This window comes from Pinus tabuliformis, chromosome 1_2 (genome assembly GCF_031772625.1).
Source record: "Pinus tabuliformis cultivar Carrire ecotype Pingquan chromosome 1_2, CPIR1, whole genome shotgun sequence".
Classification (NCBI taxonomy): Eukaryota; Viridiplantae; Streptophyta; class Pinopsida; order Pinales; family Pinaceae; genus Pinus; species Pinus tabuliformis.
In genome coordinates this window covers 1,203,795,025-1,203,814,274 of record NC_142298.1, presented here as the reverse complement: position 1 = coordinate 1,203,814,274, position 19,250 = coordinate 1,203,795,025, and positions in this window count along the sequence as shown.

Genomic DNA, 19,250 nt, shown 5'->3' with positions numbered 1-19,250 from the left:
ATGTTAGAGTCGATCTGGTCAGTCCTCCATCAGAGATGAAAACTCTTTATGCATTTCATTTTTACGTGTCCCGCTCCATTCACTCAGCTGCATTCTGCTAGGGGCATGCCATGATCTGACGGAGAAGGTCATGCTAGTCATTTCCCCTCATGTCTGGCCCCTGCTGGCTTAGGTCTTTTGTCAATGATCACCAAAGTCCATGACAGTCAAGGTCTGGTCCTTTAATGGACAAAGGTCATTTTTGGTCATTAGGTCTAGGGATTAAATCAATTTGGTCTTTAAATATTTCCAATAAAGCCATGAAGGCCAGAGTAATGCCCTTGCAAAGTAATGATTCATAGAGTTTCATCGTCATATTGATAAACTTTGACTGTTCTTCAAAACTCTGTTTTGAAGAAAAGTCAAACAGTGTTATTGGTGACAGAATTTTCAAAAAGGTCTTCAGTTGATTCCTTCAAGTGCAGTCATGGTTTCTGTGGCCAAATGTCCTGTCAAGCAATCCCTGCAAAGAGTGCCGAAAATTTCATCACTTGAGCCAAAATTCAAAGGAAAAGTGAAAATCAGGGTTGTTTTAAAGTCAGTGAAAAAGTGTCAAACATAAACATTAGAAAATGGGTTTTTTGAAAAAGCAAATATGTAACCCATCACTTCCAAATCTTTATATACAAACTCCCACCTAAATCCAAGTCATTGTGCAATCAGAGGCAGAAGGAAAGCATTGCAAAGTCATGTGTGTGCAAGCGCGTAATTTGGAGCAGTTTGGAGGAAGTTTCAAGGATGCGACGCATACAGGCAGGGGCGCGGCGCACACAGAGACCGCCCGCAGTGCAAATTCATAACTAGCGTGGCGCACACCTAGAGCGCGGCACACTGGGTTTTGCGCACAGCGCACAGAGACAAAGCGCCCAGAATTTGACAAACTCCCTCAATTTTTTTTTGTGAAGCACATAAATTGCAAGGTAGGCTCCATAAACTCACTTGTGCATCAAATTTGATGAAGATATGGTGGTTTATTGCCTGTGATTAAATGCAAAAAAACTCATAAAGTTAAACACAAGAAGACACCAAAAAACCATTTTGCTAGGGTTATGTCATTGTGTTGTTGCTGCCAAGGCTTTATTTTCCCTACCCTACCACTTTTCCTTATTCCCATATGCCATTTTTCCTATTATCACAACCCTAACACTACCAAACTCATATTCCCTTTCCCTTCCTCCTATTGCTCAATTAAAACCCCAAACCCTAACCTGTCAAAATACCCAAAACCCCTATTCCCATTACATTACTCCCCTCCTAATACTCCCTTTGTTTCATTGTTCCCCTTGGTGGTAGATATCACAAAAAACACCCAGCTTCACCATCATCAAAGGGGCAGCCTAAATACAGTTTATAAACAGCATCCATGGCATCTGAGGGTTCATCAGAGTATGAGGTGGAGACCCACAGTGATATAGCTTCAGGAGAACAGGCTCCCTGGAGACATCATAGGAGTGGCAAACATGTTAGGGATGAGCCAAACACCCTCACTGAGTTGCAGGCATGCCCTCTTGCTATGTCATGTTTCCAGCACCTAGCATGTTTTGAATTTTTTCAAAGGGTGGCAAATGTAAGAGTTCATCATGAGTTGGCCCGTCTGTTTGTGCTTCACGTACATGGAGGTCAGTCTATCTTGGCCGGGGTCACCTTCACATTGACACCTGAAACTATCTCAGTGGCAACAGACATACCAAATGTTGGAGAATAGTGGCATAAGAATAAGAAGGTGGATAGGCATCATTATGAGCCTTACATTAAGGCCAGTTGTTTGAGGCATCTCACAAGAGTCTTCCCATTCAGATATTTGAAAGATGAGTATGCTCCGCTCATGAAATTGATCATGAACTACTTCTGTTGTGAGGGGAGGTTCTCTCACCTATATGCCTATCACATCACGTTGCTCATGCACTTTACCAGGGTGCGGATGATGTACCTCCCATTTTTCATTTGCGGGAACATAGAGAGGATGAAAAATTTCATGCAGCATAAGACCCCTCAACAGCAGCTCAACAATGTTTATCACTTTTCTCTTATCCGGATTTTGGTGGATCATCAGTTGGGATTGCAGGGCATTTCTTGGAAGGACTTCATCTCCCGTGACTTCTTCAGCACTCCACAGGTAGTATCAGAGGTAGAGCATGAGATAGGTGGTCCTTCTCATCAGTATGAGTGCCATGAGGCCGCTACAATGCCAGTATTCATCACCTATCAGAGAGGTAGTAGATATTTGTTTGCAGCGGCAAAGCGAGTGTTATCTCCACCCGGGATGGAAGGGGCCTCACTTCCTACACCGACGACACAGGAACAGGACAAAGGTAAGGAGCCCATACATGATGAGGGGCCTTCAAGTGATCCATAAGGTGAATGAGAGACATAATTCGTTCTCCTTCATGATGATGAGACAGATACAGAACATACAAATGCAAAGCTTAGAGAGATCATCCAGCAGCAGCAATCAGTGATTGATGCCTTATCCCTTGACTTGGAGAGGGCTAAGTGGAACATAAAGTACCTAGAGCAAAGAAACAAATAGCTAGAGGATCAGCGGGCAATCATGGAGCTACAAAACATTTGTGAGCATCGCCAAGCTACACAAAGGAGAAGAGTTGAGCTCACATCATTGGAGCAAGAGATCAATGAGGACCGGGAGGCCCATCTCGAGAGCATTAACTTGCACTTGGAGAGGCTATTGTACAAGGTCGATAAGGACCTTCCCTTACTGAGACACATGGCTTTCCGTTACAAAGTACGAAACATGAGTGCAAAGGCCTGGATAAGGAGCTTGAAGGCAAAATTGAGCAAAGCAACAAAAAGGGCAAAAGAGGCAAAAGAGAAAGATTGGCTTCGAATCTTGGCTGAAGCTTCCTTGGCACAACATAGCACCCCATAGAGAACCTCCAGCCCAAATTTCAAGGAATTTACGGAAATTTTGGTCACATGACAAATTTTTTACCAAAACACAGGTTTTTTCTCCTTATGCGTCCCGCCACTGGCATGGCGCTAAAAATTGGGAACTCCAAATGAAGAATGGTTTGAATTTTTGGATTCAGCATGAAAACTCACGACTACTGGTGCTTGGACAAGAAATTTGGGCAAGATCTGAGTCTCTAGGAGGTCAAAAACACCCAAAAATGGCCTCTCTGCCCCTTTTTTGACACACAGGAAACAGGCTTGGGAGAATGAAGATTTGGAGGGGAAAATGAGCACCAAACTCGAAATTCTAGTTGGGTTAGAAAGTAGACAGGACAGGCTTTCCAACAAGCACACTTGGGCACATTTTTCACACCTGCAAGTACCTCAAATTAGGCTCCAAAGTAGCATGGCCCACAGAGAAAATGGTGCGGTGCAGACAGGAAAAATTGCCAAATTTGCTTCGGTTTCGCGAAATTTCAATTCGCGACTTCTCCAAGTGGGCCCGATCATCTACATTTCGGTGTTTTGGCACCTAAGATGGAATTTAAAGTATTTCCTCTCCAAATTGGCTTCTATCCAAGTGGCGAAGGAAGGGAAACGGTCACCCAAGCCATTTGTCATGTTTGTAACGCTGCACCTGTAGCTGATGGTTGGATCTTCACCGCCATTTTGTAATGATTCAAGTAACTCCCCAACCCTTGGGCATTCTATCTATTCATGGCACATTCTATATATTGTATGCAAACCATTTTCAAAGGGTTGGTTGGCTTGTAACTTCTGGGAGACTGTGGGAAAGAAACTCTTTTTCTTCACTATATATTTTGACAGAAAATTAATGAAAGGCAGCAGCTCTATTTCATGAGATTCATGTGGTTGTGAGTGTAGGAAATGTGTCTCTTATGTTTTCATATGTATTTCGTTATGTTTCATAATTCAATTCATGTCCATTTCCAGTGAAATTTTCTGAGTTAGATAAGGTAGAATTCAATTTTATTGCTCTTCCTGAGGGAAAATTTCATTTTCAGTGTTCTTCTATTGAAAAGGATTCATGTTCCTATGCCCTTTTCAATCTCCTAAACAATCTCTCCATTCCGCATTATTTCAAACTAAATTGCTACACTTTCTGCCTGCCTTGCCTTACGAAGTAATACGTGCCTTCGTATTACATTCTCTATTCTTTGCTGACCATTGGTCCCATACCATCCCAGAAGCTCATTCATTCATAAAAATTGTTTCTTGTATCCCTATTCACTTATTAGCCTAAGATCAATATTTCACTGTAAGTCATCTCATACAATTTTTTGCTTATCTATTCACTGAGCGTGACTCAGAGAGAGCCCTCTCTTGTTCTAGTAGGGCTAGCTACCAAACTGAGCGTGGTTTGTGGTTACCCTAATTTTTTCCTTCCTCCAGCCTAGGGCAGATTTAGGTGCTAACACAACCTAAGTCCAAAGAGGGCTCTCTCTATATGATTTAGCTTTGTTTAATGGGATATTAGGCTAGTTATGAAAGTTTAGGGGGGTTTTGATTTGTGTTAAAGATCGGGTGGTGGAATCCTTGGAGCAGATGGATAGAGCTAGGTCTTCAAGCCATTAGACTATAGAGTCAACAAATGGATAGCATAACTAGACCAGATCATTAAAGGGAATGTACATAGGACAGGCTAGAAAAGCAAAATGCAAATATTTAGGCCTAATGGGTGAAGTGATTCTAACCAGAATGTAAGGGCACAAAAGAATCCTTGGACCAGGATCAGAGTGAGGAACAGAGGATGATCATGAACAAAGGACAATTAAAAATCCTTGGATATAGATTAGAGGAGAAACTAGGGAAGCTAAGGAGCAGTTAAGAATTCCATAGCTAAGATAGTTTAGGAGAAAACATTCAGAATGTAAAACAGTCAAGACATAGTGCATTTAAGCAATTTTTGAAATATCATTCCTTGTTATACATTTAGATTTTAGAAATTTACACACAAGATTAGGGAAAAACATAAGGAAAAACAACATTGAACATGAGAGAATAATTATTTCTTTTTTCGCATTACACAAAAATCCTGTAAAATATCTTATCTTTATTCCTTGATCCAGCGAGCCAATCCAGTCATTAATACAATAGAACTCTGATTTGAGAGAAAAATTCTATTGAAATGTCTTGGAATCCACCCAAAATACTTCAAATGAAGAAGTATTTATACAAATTCTAAACTGAAATATCTTGAAAAAATATCAAGATTAGTTTTACAAATATCTCAAACTGTTTTACATTAATAGAACTTAAATAAAGGACATTGAAAACTAATGAATCTATTTGGAATTATTTTTATGGATTGAAGGTTACAAAGAACAGAAATTTGAATTTGATAGAAACTCTTAATTAATGATGAGACATCCCAGTCACTAACTGCATCCTTTCTTTATGCATTCTGCCCCAGAAATTCTGTAAAATTAGGGTCCATTGATACCTTTGTATATCTCAATCCGAGATAGATATGTAAAACGTAAAAGAGGTTATTGTAGATAAGTATGTGTTTGAAATAAAAATCTCTCAGTGTCCCAAAATTCAGCTCCAACTGTTCACAATATTCTCTGCAAAAATATGTCAAAAATAAGACTTTGCACAGTCAGGAAAATAGGCTTTGAAGACATACACGTATCTCACTTTTGGTAATACGTGTGTAAAACATGAGATATGTTTTTGTATATTAGCATGTTAGGAACACAAACCTCCTCCATTTTCTCAAAATTCATCTTGGATTGGCCGAACTAGTTTATGAAAAACTATGACTTAAACAGGAAATTTATGAAGAACGTACCATTTCTGCTCTGATTTCATCTTTTAACCTTAAATTTCTTTTAACTTTTTTTCACTTTTACTTTGGATAAACTTCATTGTTGCTGGTGAAAGTGTTTTCATCTCGTTTAAACCTTACTGCCTCCATGTTTACTGTTTACTGTTTACTGTTTACTGTTTACTGTTTACTGTTTACTGTTTACTGTTTACTGTTTACTGTTTACTGTTTACTGTTTACTGTTTATTGTTTACCTTTAATGCTCTATTTTTCCATCTGTCTTCACTTTGACATGAATTTGTATGCTTTGTAACTATCTTCCCTGCTATTTGTCTTCATGCTAGCTACTTTACTTGACTTGGTCTTCAATCTGATACTCTTTAGCCCTGATACATTTTGACTATTCTTTACTGTGTCCTTTTACCTTCACTGTATATTTTAGGTTTTTACTATCTATTTCAACAGTAAATCATTTAATTTTATGTTTCCTCTGCTTGTCTCTTAATTGTATGTTTATTTTCCATATTTATTTGAATAGATTTGATAAGAATCTCGGAGTAAATAGGTCTTATGACTAGTATTAAGACTTTTTATCCAAGGCTGTGGTCTTTTGATTGCTTGTAAAATAAAACAAACTATTAGGGAAACGTTGGGTTGACAGGGAGGGTCATTAATGGCTTTATCGAGCTTTATAGATATATGGAGTGAGTCCAAAGTGCTTTCGGGAGGTAAACCATGCTTGAATTGGTTAGTAGAGGCTTCAGGTGGCGCAGAAGCGTTACACAGGGTGTTACTGTACAAACAGGTGAAAACGAGCAAAACTGGGGTTTTCATGTTAAATGGGTAAAGGTTTGATTTTTTTTAATTTTGGCGCAAAGTGAACAGTAGATGGTTTTTTCATTTAGTGAGAGGGAATTAAGTGGTTTATTTCACACTACTTTTGTCGGCATAGTGGTATTCAGGAGGGTTCACTCGATTCCATTCATTGAGTGACACGTAGCATCAGGGGCCCAAGCGGAAAACCACTTTTTCGAGTGGGAATTGTTTGGTAGGTGATCCCACCTGAAATGGTTTATGAGTGTTGGATGTGGGCCTTCAGATTGGACGGTGATCATGTTGTGAATGAGCGTGGAGGGTAATGGGAGGGGGGATGGATTAATTGCGGCGGTATGGTGATTAAGCATCGATTATTGACAAACTTAATGTTGAAAAGTGTGCAACAAGAAATTCTTGTTGAGAATGCAAAAGGATGATGGAGCTTAGTGGAAAGGAGTCGCCTTCACTAAGTGGTCCCACAGGCAAGTTTTGGCGCAAAGTCTATTTTTAGACTATGTCTATTTTTAGACATATGGATCATGGTCTATGACTTGTAGTTTGTTGTTTATGGATGATTGGTCATGTTGGGAAAAATAGATGGACTTCTATTTGTGGATCACAGCAGGAGTGATCAGAGTCTATTTTTAGATTGCTAGTCAAAAATAGAAAAGTCAAATATTATTGTCTCATAATAATATTTAGACTATAAACTTTATCTTATGCTCTTGGAGCACTTCAGTTTGAGCTACAGATGTGGCACATGTAGCTGTCAGAAGGAAATATGCTTTCTTTGTGAGTCAGTTGAGCTATTGCATGCATGACATCAGTTCGAACTCATGTGGTTGAGTTCTGTGGAGTTGGATGTGGAGCTGATGGAGTTGTGTTCAGTTTAAATTTGTTAAACTAGTTGTATTTAGTCTAACTAGCCAATAGACTAAGTGATGAGTTGTGTGAATTAGTTATTAATTAATTCACTAATTATTAACTCATAATGCAACTGAAGAATACATCAGTTAACTCAGTGCATGTACAGTTCAGTGGAGACAGGTGTTAGAGGTTAAGATTGCTATCAGTTGTGACTCTAGTTGTGCATGAGATCTTGCACAATCAAAGGATTGAGTATGCCCATGAGAATTGCATATGCCTAGTGATATAGCCTGTGCTCACATGATTTCTAGTGTGAGTGATTTTTCCAAGGTAAATAGAAATTGGAATGAGTTTGGATTCATTCATTCTCTTGCAGGATTCTGTAGTGGAGGCAGGCAAGCAACGGAGGAGATTTGGAGATCAGATCTGAGTTGTATTGTGTGTAACAGGTGGAGATAGTGCTGGATACTTGTGAGGAGTATTGTACTATGTATTGTTACATGTTATCAATCATTAATATACAGATAGTGTGGGGTTTTCAGCTGTAAGCTTTCCCTGGGTTACATACTGTGTTAATGTGCACATGCGATTGATGTTTCATTGTTTTTGATGCTGCTAAATTGATGATCAATATAGAGGAGGTTATGTATTATGCATGTGGTGAGCTCCAGTATTGCAGCAATAATTCTGCAACTCTTGGGACTCCCTTCTTTACTTTTATCAACCCGGTAGTTCTTAACAAACTTGGAAGTGATGGTGTTGTATGCACAAGTAATAGCTCTTGCCGCAGCTGTCACTTGGTCAGCTGGCACAAGTTCGCTAGGAGCTTAAGCTAACTTCTATGAGCTCTGAGAAGAATCTTTTTAACTGATGGAAGAAAGCTAACTCAAAGAAGGCTGATCTACTTGCAAAAAGAAACTGGAAGCTGAAAGGAAACGTAAACCCTAGCAAACCCTAATTTTACTAGCTATCCCTACCAATGAAGGAAAGAGGATGCAAGCTACTGAAAGAAATTCCATTGACTTCTAGGAAGGTAAATACATGTACCTAAGCTACTTCTATAGTAACATCTGAAAAAAAAAACATCTTTTTGTATTTTTGAATAAGTTGCCAGAATTATCATGCATAAGATTTGATTGTTTTGACTGTGCAGAGGTGTATTGGCGAGAGAAAATGCTTGGAGGAGGTCAGGAAGGTTCAGAGAGGGCCTAAGGGGTCCCTAACACCCTTCCAGAGAGTTTCACAGAGTTTGGCTATCAAGAAACCTCATTCGTGAGCTTCTACAGGAAGTCTGTAGGGGTTCTACAGGATGTCTGTGATTGTCTATAGGATGTCTGTAATTTTTCTACGGGATGTTCAGAAATGGGATTTTGGAGGATGGATGGAGGAAGAAAGATGAAGGAGTGGGTATGGAGGTATGATAAGGGTTGGAGGTGGTCCAGGACTTGGTGGATAGAGTTGAGGACAGATGTAGATGGCTGGATTTGTTCAAGGAGGACTGAAGAAATGATGCACAAAAAGTAGGGTTATGTGAACAAATGGAAAACATAAGGCAAGAAGCTGAGATGAGGGATGGAGCAGATGGGTTTGATGGAGTATGGGCAGGTAGAGAAGTGGTACAGGTTCTCTACAAGTTTTTTTTCCAACTGAACCAACGAAGACTTGTAAAATCAAAGACCTAGTTACGTTGACCTAATCTGATCTAGATGTCAGTGAAGACAATGAACAGAAGTTTGAAATACAATGAAACCATGTATACTAACTTATGCAACTAAGCAAGAAAAAATCTAAACATGTAACCAACTTCTAAAAATGAAAATCAAACACTAGTGATTGCATGGCAAAGCAAAGTCAGTGTTTTTGTGGGTAGCAAGGTCACCTTGATCCCAGCTCCTGATCCCACTGAGGGAGAGGTGAAATTCGAGGTGTTTTATGGCCCTTTTTTGAAGCTTTTCCCAATTCGAGGCTCATCATCACCCCCTGCTAAATGGGTTGCTCATCCTCCAAGAAACTTGTCCAGCTCATCATCCTTTATGGCTTTGATCACTTCCCTCACGTCCCAGGCCTCTACGGTGATATCCTCTTCCCGGTCGTGGAATCCTGCCTTCCTTTCCACTTCCTCCCATTGTCTACCTTCTTCCTCTTCCTTCACTCCTTCTATCAATCCCAAAAGTAAAGGAGGATTGAATTTCAAGCCAATCCAATTGGCTTGCAAATTCTACATCAACTATTTGTATAAAGGTACCCTTGCCAAGGCTTCCCTCATCCTAATGGGATAGTGGTATTCTTTTATCTTCAGGCTGTGAGGTAGTGTGTTCCACCGCCTTGTGCAGGCATGCATGCAGTTTTCTCCCAACAGTCTCTCCATGTCCTCAAAGTGGGCAATGGATTGAGCCTGTTGCTCAATGTATTACGGTAGCTCCTGAGGACTGTTGGCCAACTGTTGGGCGCTTATCACTGCTGAGGGGTCATCCGCCTCTGCTCTGATCATGAGTGGCTCAATGAGCACTCTGCCTATGATACTACGGACCTCTGCTACTCTCTTCTCCTCATGGCTAATCCAAGAGGCCATGGCCATAAGCTGGACATTTCCTATCACCGTGTTGGGATCCCATGCGTTCATGTTCGGAAGGGCGAAGTTGTGTAAGTAGAACTCTGATAATTTGGCCCTATCCTCAGATGAACTACTGCCACATAGAGCTGCAAACTGATGATAATTTTGGAATGGGTTGATGCCCCTTTGGGCCAAGGTATTGATATGAAACTATAACCACTGATCCTTGAGGTATAGGGCATAGGATTTGGTAGGCTTCCTACACTACAGAGCTTCCATTGGCCAGCTAGCCATGTAGGCCAGTTGGGCCTCCTTTTCTTGTACCTGCTCTTTTAGAGACTGTGTCTCCAACTCTTTTTCCTATAGCTGTCGATCCAGTGTCTCAATTTCAGTTTGCATACCTTCCTTTCGCTGTTGTTCATCAGGGGTATCTTTGATTATTGTGGGCTCCTCCTGTTGCTATTGTTCTCCCAAGATATGAGGCATGTCTTCCTTCCTCTGTCCCTGTAATTGTAGTTGCTGTCTAAGCAGCTCATTTTCTTCCTGTAGCTTGACCTGCTGGCTGCTCTCCACATGTCGTACCATAGCCAATTCCCTTCTTGCCTCTTTGAGTTGTTCCTCCAGAGGACCTATATCCGCCACACCCTTGGACTTAGCGATTTTCATCCAAGTGTGGGTCCTCACTCTCTCTTCTTCTAGTGCAAGGAAAAGTGGCACTGTGAAATTTTGAGGAATGATCTTTCCGGCCTCTAAGAAGTTATAGTAGGATCCCAAGCTGGGCTGGGGGCTAGGTTGCACAATGTTCTCCACCTTTTCTTCCTCCTGTGGTGATTTAGCTACCTCACCTTCCATTGCTTCGGTCTCCTTCAGCCTAGCCAGTGTTTCCTGTAGAATACTCTCAGCGTCCTGTAGAGAGGCCTTTGTGTCCAACATTTTCATTCTCTCCCTCCAGGTGGATGTCTTTGGGCTTCCCCGTTCATAAGTGATGGATGCCTTGGAGGGGGACCTCTCATTTTGTGTGGTAGGGGTGTCTACAATTGTGATTGGTTCTTTTGACGGTGGCTGGGATCTGCCAGTCTTAATCCTCACACTCATTCTTGCCTTAAAATATAGGGGATGCTCCCTCTTTCACTTCCCCTTCTGCTTGGGAGATGTGCTTAGGGTGGCCAGCACAGCTGCTGTCTCCCTAGCTAAAATTTCCAGCGATTTTTCCCTCTGTTGCTCTGTCTTCAGACTTCCTGTAGAAAGTCCTATGCTGACTGTTTTCTATCTTCCTGTAGAAACAGTTTTCGTGCTTCCTGTAGAAACAGTTTTCGGGCTTCTTGTAGAAACAATTTTCACTGTTTTGGCCTGCTTGGCTGGGGGTGCCTTCTCCTTCAATTTTTCTGTGGTTTTCTTGGGTGTGCCCTCACTTGCTTGGAATTTTTCAGTCCATTCTGACCTGATTTGCAACTGTTTCACCCTTGGCGTTTGTGCCTTTATTCCACCCACAGTTTTGGGCTCAGCAGCCGGGCCTTTCTCTTGTTTTTCTTTTTGTTATTTATGTGGTGGTCTGTCATGGGGTTCCTTACCCATGGCTTCCTCTGCTGCCTCAATGTGCTCCCTTTCCTCACTGCTGGATGAAGTGAGTTCCTCGACCAGAATCTGGATATCATCATTCTTGGACATATTGCAGAAAATATCCCAGGAGAGAGGGACAATATAGGTATGGAGGGCATCTTCTACTAGAAGCTTGATAAGCCCATGATGAGCCAGCTGGTCCGATGTCCCTTCCTTTATTTTTGAGCCACACTCCATTAATGACTGTAGGAGGAAATATGGGATGCTTAACTTTTGTTCTGTGGGTAAATCGATCTTATGCCTGAGCTCAGTTAACCGGAAGTGATAACCATATATAATATTGAACCGCCCCTCACAGGTAATGTATTTCATGATCTGAAGGCTGACCTCGCTCCAAAATGGATGTAGGCTGGCTCTTCGGACCCCATCTTTATCCTCTAAAAACTGTTCTTCTGGTAGGAAGAATGTCTTTTTGGATTTTTGGCCCAATGCCCTTTCCTCTTTACTCCAGGGTATCCCCAATGGCAGATCAGTGACACGGCTGATGAGTTGTGGGGTAAGTTTTAAGGTCAATGCTCTGAAATTTACAACGGCCAGTATCTTGGATTTAGGCTGTAGAGACATTAAGAACTCTTCTGTGACCTCATCATCATGACCTTGAATTCTGTCACAGAAGGTCATCCAATTGGCACGGGTAAATAGGTCTACCACCTTGGGATTTTCTCGCAATTTCCTAGAATCCAAGGGTTCTTTTCTGATAAACCCTCCTAGCATGGTGAAAATGCTCTGTTTTGGCTTGTGTTCTGATCAAAAGGGGAATTTTGTGTATAGTTTCCTCCTTTGATTCTCAGGATATGGTTTCTCAGATGTTTGTATCTCCCTTTTCACCAATTCCCTGGTTATAATGTTGCTGCTGCCCCAAAACTCGACTGTCAAAAGGAAATTAGGCTCTCAAAGACAGAGTGCAGAGCTTAATTTTCACACCAATCACATACAAGTCACATTCTTTATGCACAGGCTAGCCCTTACAGTGGTTTATCATTTCTACGAGAGGAATTTGTTAACAGGAAGAGGAGAATATGATGCAACATCATCTGAAAGAAATTTCGTGTATCATATAGGCAAACCACCATTCTTGATCCACACACAGACTTGTTTTAATTCTCCTATTCCAAACAGCTTAATTTACCACCTTTCGAAATATCATGCATAGGTATGGCATTTTTCGAGCCTACCTCTCTTTGAAACTCCAATTTCGACGCAGAAGATCCAGATTTATCTGCTCCAGGAGGCTATGCTATGCTTCCTGTAGAGCTCCTTCCTATAGAGAGCTTTGTCGGCTTCCGGAGGACGTCATAGCACTTCTGAGCAAGCCTATCATGCGGGAGGAGTTTGAAACAGGCTGAGAAGCTCGGGCTAACGAACTGCAGAGGAGGAGGACGCATACGTTGCTGAAAACCGGTTGCAAGAGTAAATGACAGTGGTTAATGTGAGTGCTCTGGCCAAAGGATTTTGAATTACGGCGCAATTCATGGCGCGGGGGTGAGGTGTCCAGGCCGATCTGTTAGCCAACGTCACAGCCATCATTCTCTAGCGTGTCTCTGACCGCCATTTTCTATCTCTGCCATTACCCGTCGTCATCACTACCAATCCGCCGATTTCACTGCAAATCTGTCGATTTTCCTCGACTGGACACTTCCCACGTGTTGGCTCCATGTCCCTTTGGCGGATTCGAGTGTAACCGAGCTCGTTCGGATCCCACGAGGCCATTCGACTTATTGTGGGTGGCCAGTTGACAGGCCACCGAATTTGTTCAATCCGTACCATTCACAAACATGCAGTTTTCATAGTATAGTCTATGCAATTTGATGAAATAAGGTTAGGCACTTACCTGTGTGGCCGTGGACATGCTCTGTAGGTTTCTGGACGTGGAACGATGGCTTTGCTCACTGCTGCTTCGTGCATAGGTGCTGGAATTCCTTCGTTCATTGGTTGATGCTGCATGCAAGGCTTTGGGACCCGATCCTCTGGTGGTGAACGTTGCATGCATGGCTCTGTCTTTTCTCAACTGTTGAGGAGGTGTTCACATTCAAGCAGAGCTGGTTACATGCCTCCTGCATTGATTTCAACTGCTATTGACTCCATAGTGTGTACTCTAGGTGGATCAGCTGCTACAGGATTCCTGTAGGACATCCTGTAGCTGCTTCTCCTCCTGGGATGCATGCTGAAATGAGCAGGGTTGCATTCACGATTGAAGGGTCCTGATGGAGCTTTAATAGGTAGAGTGTGTGAGCCTTCATGTACTTGATTTTTCCCTTGAAAAAAAATGCAATCTGAGGAAAACAGGACTCTTTGCATGACTGTGTAGGAATACAGGACCAGATTATTGTAATGGCAATGGAAAGAGATGAAACCAGTGATGGATGGAAGAGAGGAGTGGCTGCAGGTCTCATCAACAGACTTCAAGCTTTAAATCCCTTTCCAGAATTGACTTTGGCTTGCTTGAAGGCTCTACAGGATGTTTCCTGTAGAAATGCGAAACTTCCTATAGAAAGCCCCAAAACTTCCTGTAGAAAGCTTAGAACTTCCTGTAGGAGGTTGAATCTCAACCTGAATGTGTTCAAATCATGGAAAAAGTGAGTGGCCATGGAGGGGGTGTCTGTGAGGATGTCTGGTAGCTTGGTATGGACCCCTGTCCTCGTTTTGCGCGACCTTCTTTATCTGCACTGTATTCCCTGCAACCTGCAATAATTCCAGAGATTAGACCTGTTTCTTTTTCTTTTTTCTTTTTTCTTTTTGAGAGACAGCAGGGGCGCCTCCATGAGGTTTTCACCCCCACTATCTGCCCTGGGCGCCTCAGAGAGGTTTTCGCCCAAGGATCTTTTTTATTCCATTTCTTTATTTTCTGAGAGATAGCTGGGGCGCCTCCATGAGGTTTTCACCCTCACTGTCTGCCCTGGGCACCTCAGCGAGGTTTTCACCCAGGGATCTTTTTATTCCTTTTTTTTTTTGATGATCAAGGTGTGGCTGGAATAGAGGCAGAACCCTGCTCTACTACCAACACTGATTTTTCCACAGTTTCAATGAACTCCTGCCTTGAAAGGGGTTTCTTGTAGATTTTCAATCGATGCCCATTGACAAGCATGGGGATGGATTATTCATCAATGGTCCTGATAAGGATTGAACCATTTCATTGCATTTCTCCACTATATATGGTCCTAACCATCTTGTCCTCAACTTTCCTTTGAAATCCTTGTATTTTGAGTCATACAGCAGTGCCCAATCTCCTAGCTGGAATTGCTTTTCATTAAGGTGTCGGTCATGCCATATCTTCCTCTGGAGTTGAACTACTTCTGAGTGGAGGAGGGCCTGCATTCTCTGTTCATCTAATCCATTCAATTGCAATAATCTTTCACGTTGAGCATGGCTGAGATCTAGGTCCAGCTGAGCTGCCACCCTAAATGTATTGTACTCGAACTCTATGGACAACAAAGCTTTCTTCCCGTAGACCAGCTCATAAGGTGTGAAACCGGTTGTAGTCTTCCAAGTGGTGTTGTAGGCCAAGGTGGCCTCAACCAGGTGATCTGCCCAATCCTTTCTGCTGCTACTCACAACCTTAGTCAAAATCCCTTCAAATGCTCTATTAGTGACTTCCACCTGCCCATTTGCTTGAGGATGACAAGGGGTGGAAGTCTTGTGCTTGATCTTGTGATGCGCGAGCAAGTCTTCAATCAGGTTGGAGGTGAACTGGCTTCCTTGATCAACTCTCTTGGGTAGCCATACTTGTAGAAGATATTTTCCCTTAGAAACACAGCCACCTTTTCTTCTTTTGTTGCTTTGATTTCCTTTGTTTCTACCCGCTTGGTCAGATAGTCGGTGCACACAATGATGTAAGATTGTTGCTTTGAAGGAGGGTTGATAGGACCAAAAAAATCCATGCCCCTCTTCTCAAATGGCTCGAAGGTCACTGGAGGTTGGAGAGGAATTTCATCCCTTGGAGTCGGTTTTCCCATCCTCTGACATCAGCCACACTTGCTGATGTATCTTCTGACATCTTGATGAAGAGAAGGCCAATAGTCGCCTACCTGTAGAATTTTGAAGGCAGTCCTTTTGGCTGCAAAGTGGCCTCCACAAGGTCCGTCATGACAGGTTAGGAGGATGTCAAAAACTTCCTCCTCCCTAACACAACATCTCAAGATCTGATCTGGGCCAAGTTTAAACAGGTTTCCCTCGATCCAAGTGAACGGGGCACTCTTCCTTACAATTCTGCTTTTCTCCTTTGAGGATAAATGTGGAGGGAACTATGCTGAGACCAAGTAATTTGCTTTATCAGAAAACCATGGAGAGAGTACTGAGATAGAAAATAGATGTTCATTGGGCATCTAGTCATCCACTGTACCTTCTTCACCTACAGGCAAGTCCAATATAGAGAAGAAGTCAGCAACAAAATTTTCCTTACCTGGCTTCTCAACAATCGTCAAATCAAATTGCTGCAACAAAAGCAACCATCTAATGATACGAGCATTGACATCAGGCTTATTCATTAAATATCTAATCGCAGCATGATCAGTGTGTACAAATTTTTGATAACCAGTTATGTAGTGTCTGAACTTGTTTAGGGAATGGACTACATCCATGAACTCTTTCTCGGTTACAATATAGTTCATTTCTACCTTGGACAGGTTTTTGCTGACGAAGTATATGGCATATGGGAGTTTCTCCTCAACTTGTCCTAAGGCTGCCCCTATGGCTTTGTTCGAGGCATCAATGTGGATGTAGAAAGATAGGGCCCAGTTTGGACCTCTCAAGATCGGGGCAGACACCAGCTTGTCTTTCAACTCATCCAGTGCCCCTTGACAGTTGTTAGTCCATTTAAACTCAACATCTTTCGCTAAGAGGCCAAACAATGGCGAGGCTAGCTTGCTGAAGTCTTTAATGAATCTTCAATAATATCCTGCTAAGCCTAGGAAACTCCGAACATCTCTTACCTTTTGAGGAGGTGGGACCTTTTGGATGATAGAAATCTTATTAGGGTCCACCTGTAATCCTTGCCGAGAAATGGTATGACCTAGCACGGTCCCTTGAGTCATCAGGAATTCACATTTTTCAGGACTGAGGGACATGTTCATCTCAATGCACTTGGTTAGAACTTTTCCCAGATTAGTCAATGCTTCTTGGAAGTTGGACCCATAAGGAGTAAAGTCATCCATATAGCTTTCTACCGAATCATGGACCAACTCAAAAAAGATGCTCAATACTGCTCTCTGGAAAGTGGCAGGAGCGTTGCATAGCCCAAAGGGAAGGACTCGGTAGGAAAAGGTACCCCAAGGATAGGTGACAGTGGTTTTATCTTAGTCTTCCGGGCTGATTTGGATCTCGTTATACCTGCTGAACCCATCTAGGAAAGACAAGAACTTCTTCCCTGCCAGCCCATCCAACACCTGATCTATGAAAGGCAAAGGGAAATGGTCTTTCTTGGTGGCTTTGTTAAGTTATCGGTAATCTACACAGATTCTCCACTTCGTGTTCTTTTTGGGCACCAGCACTAGAGGTGAGACCCACTCACTATCGGAGATAGGGTAGACGAATCCTGCATCCAATAATTTTTGCAATTCTTCTTTGACAATGTCTTTAAGGACTGGATTCATTCTCCTCTGAGGCTGCCTGACCGGTTTACAATCTTATTTAATGTAGATGTGATGGGTACAAACTGAAGGATGGACTCCTTTCATCTCCTTATAGCTCCAAGCAAAAGCATCTAAATGATTGTTCAGTAAGCTACACAGCTCCTTCTCCTGGGAAGGAGATAGGGAGGAGCTGATCTTTAAAGTTCTTTTGGGACCAAACTCCACATTCTTAACTCTGGGAGACGTTGGATCAGTCACACAGAGGTCCACTAAGGTGATGGCTTTGGTATCTTCCACCAATTCCTATAAGGACAGTGCACTGGGAGGTGGATTTTGAATCAAAGTCTCAATCAAATCATCCTCGGTTTGAGGGCCTCCCCTAGTGGTTTCTACTGTGCACAATGGTGTAGAGTAGACCTCATCCTCATCTCCTTCTTCCAACCATAGTGGTAAGTCATGTTCTAGTAGAGGTTGGGTAGGAGGATATAGGACTAGCTGCTTGGACATAGGCCCATTCTTGATGGTCATGCTTCCAGCTCGACAACTGATGTAAGCATCCACGGTGTCTAACCAAGGCCTTCCCAAAATGAGGGGGTATCCAGTGAGCTTTGCCTTTGGCTGAAGGACCAAGAAGTTCGCAGGGTACTCCCAAGAGTCGACAGAGACCAAGACATCTTCCACAATCCCTTCGGGAGTCACGATGGAGCGATATACCAACTGCAGGACTGTCGAGGTCTTCCTTAAGGAACTCTGAAGGTTGAGTTTAAGCATGGTGTCCCTGGTCATCACATTAATGGTAGCCCCTAGATCAATCAAGGTATGGGGGATTATGGTGCCATTGATGTGGACATCAACTACAGGACTCCCAGGGTCCAAATACTTTGGACATATTACTTGCCCCAACATTAGATCGGACAGTTGTCCAATGACATTGATAGTCGAGGCATCTCTCTTTCGCCTGCTTGGGTTCCTGAAAAACTTCTCCTTAATCAGTTTGTTGTATATCGGTACATCTTTGATGGCCTAGAGAAGTGGTATTTTCACACACAACTGTTTCAGTTCTCCAAGAAGTTTAGTCTCCTCTGGGTTTGGTTGCATGGTTACTGTTAGTCGCTCAGGAAAGGGTGGAGTGGCTTTGGGTTCACTTTCCTGTTTCTCTTCCTCGTCCTCTGAGGGAGGAGGTTGGCGATCTGGAAGGGTCTTCCCGGATCGCAAGTTGATCTCCTGGATCTCCACAACATAGGTAGGACATATCGTCTCCCCAGTGTACACCTGCTGGGTCTGTCGGTTGTTGGGGTTCGGGTTCGGTTGAGCAGGCATCTGGGGTTGTCTTGGAGGAGCAGGAGGTAATGGTTGTGGCTGAGCCGGTGGTGGAGGGAGAATGGCGGGAGGAGAGTTGTATTGGGGCCTCCACCCTGGTTGAAGTGCATTCCACTGAGGCTGTGGCTGGACATATGAGTGAAACGAATGAGCAGTGGGTTGAGTATGGTATTGAGGTGGATAAGACCACGGAGGAGGTGAAGACCAGGAAGGATGAGCAGGGGGACCCCAAGAAGGCATGTGAGTAGATTGGTTGGGGCTATAATAAGCTTGGGATGTCCCTTGCATCCCCTGCTGGTAAGGTCTGGGTCCATGTGGCCTCCTTTGGTTGAGGAAGTAGAGAGGCTCAGTGGGTGCCTCAGTCCCTTGGTACATGGCTTTGAATCCAGGCAAGGTTGGGCATTAGTTTGTGGGGTGGTTCTCCTCACAAATGAAACATACCTCTACTGAGTGCAATGGACACTCGTTCTTAGGGTGTTTCCTCGTACATCTGGGACAGAAATGGCCAAAGCCCTCTCAGCTTCCTCTTTATTTTGTTGGATTCGAAAAGTATCAAATTGCATGGAAATGGTCTGTCTCATCTCACTTTTGAGGTCTTCCATATGATTAGCAAACTCATGCTTGGAGAAGGTAGTACTAGTTGAAAGTGGATTCACCCTACCTATTTTCCGAGCTGCCCTAGAGTGGTTTCTAAACACAATCTTTATGTCCTCATAGGGTAGTTGGTAAATGTCTCCTCCAGCTAGCATGTGAAGGGTATCTAGAA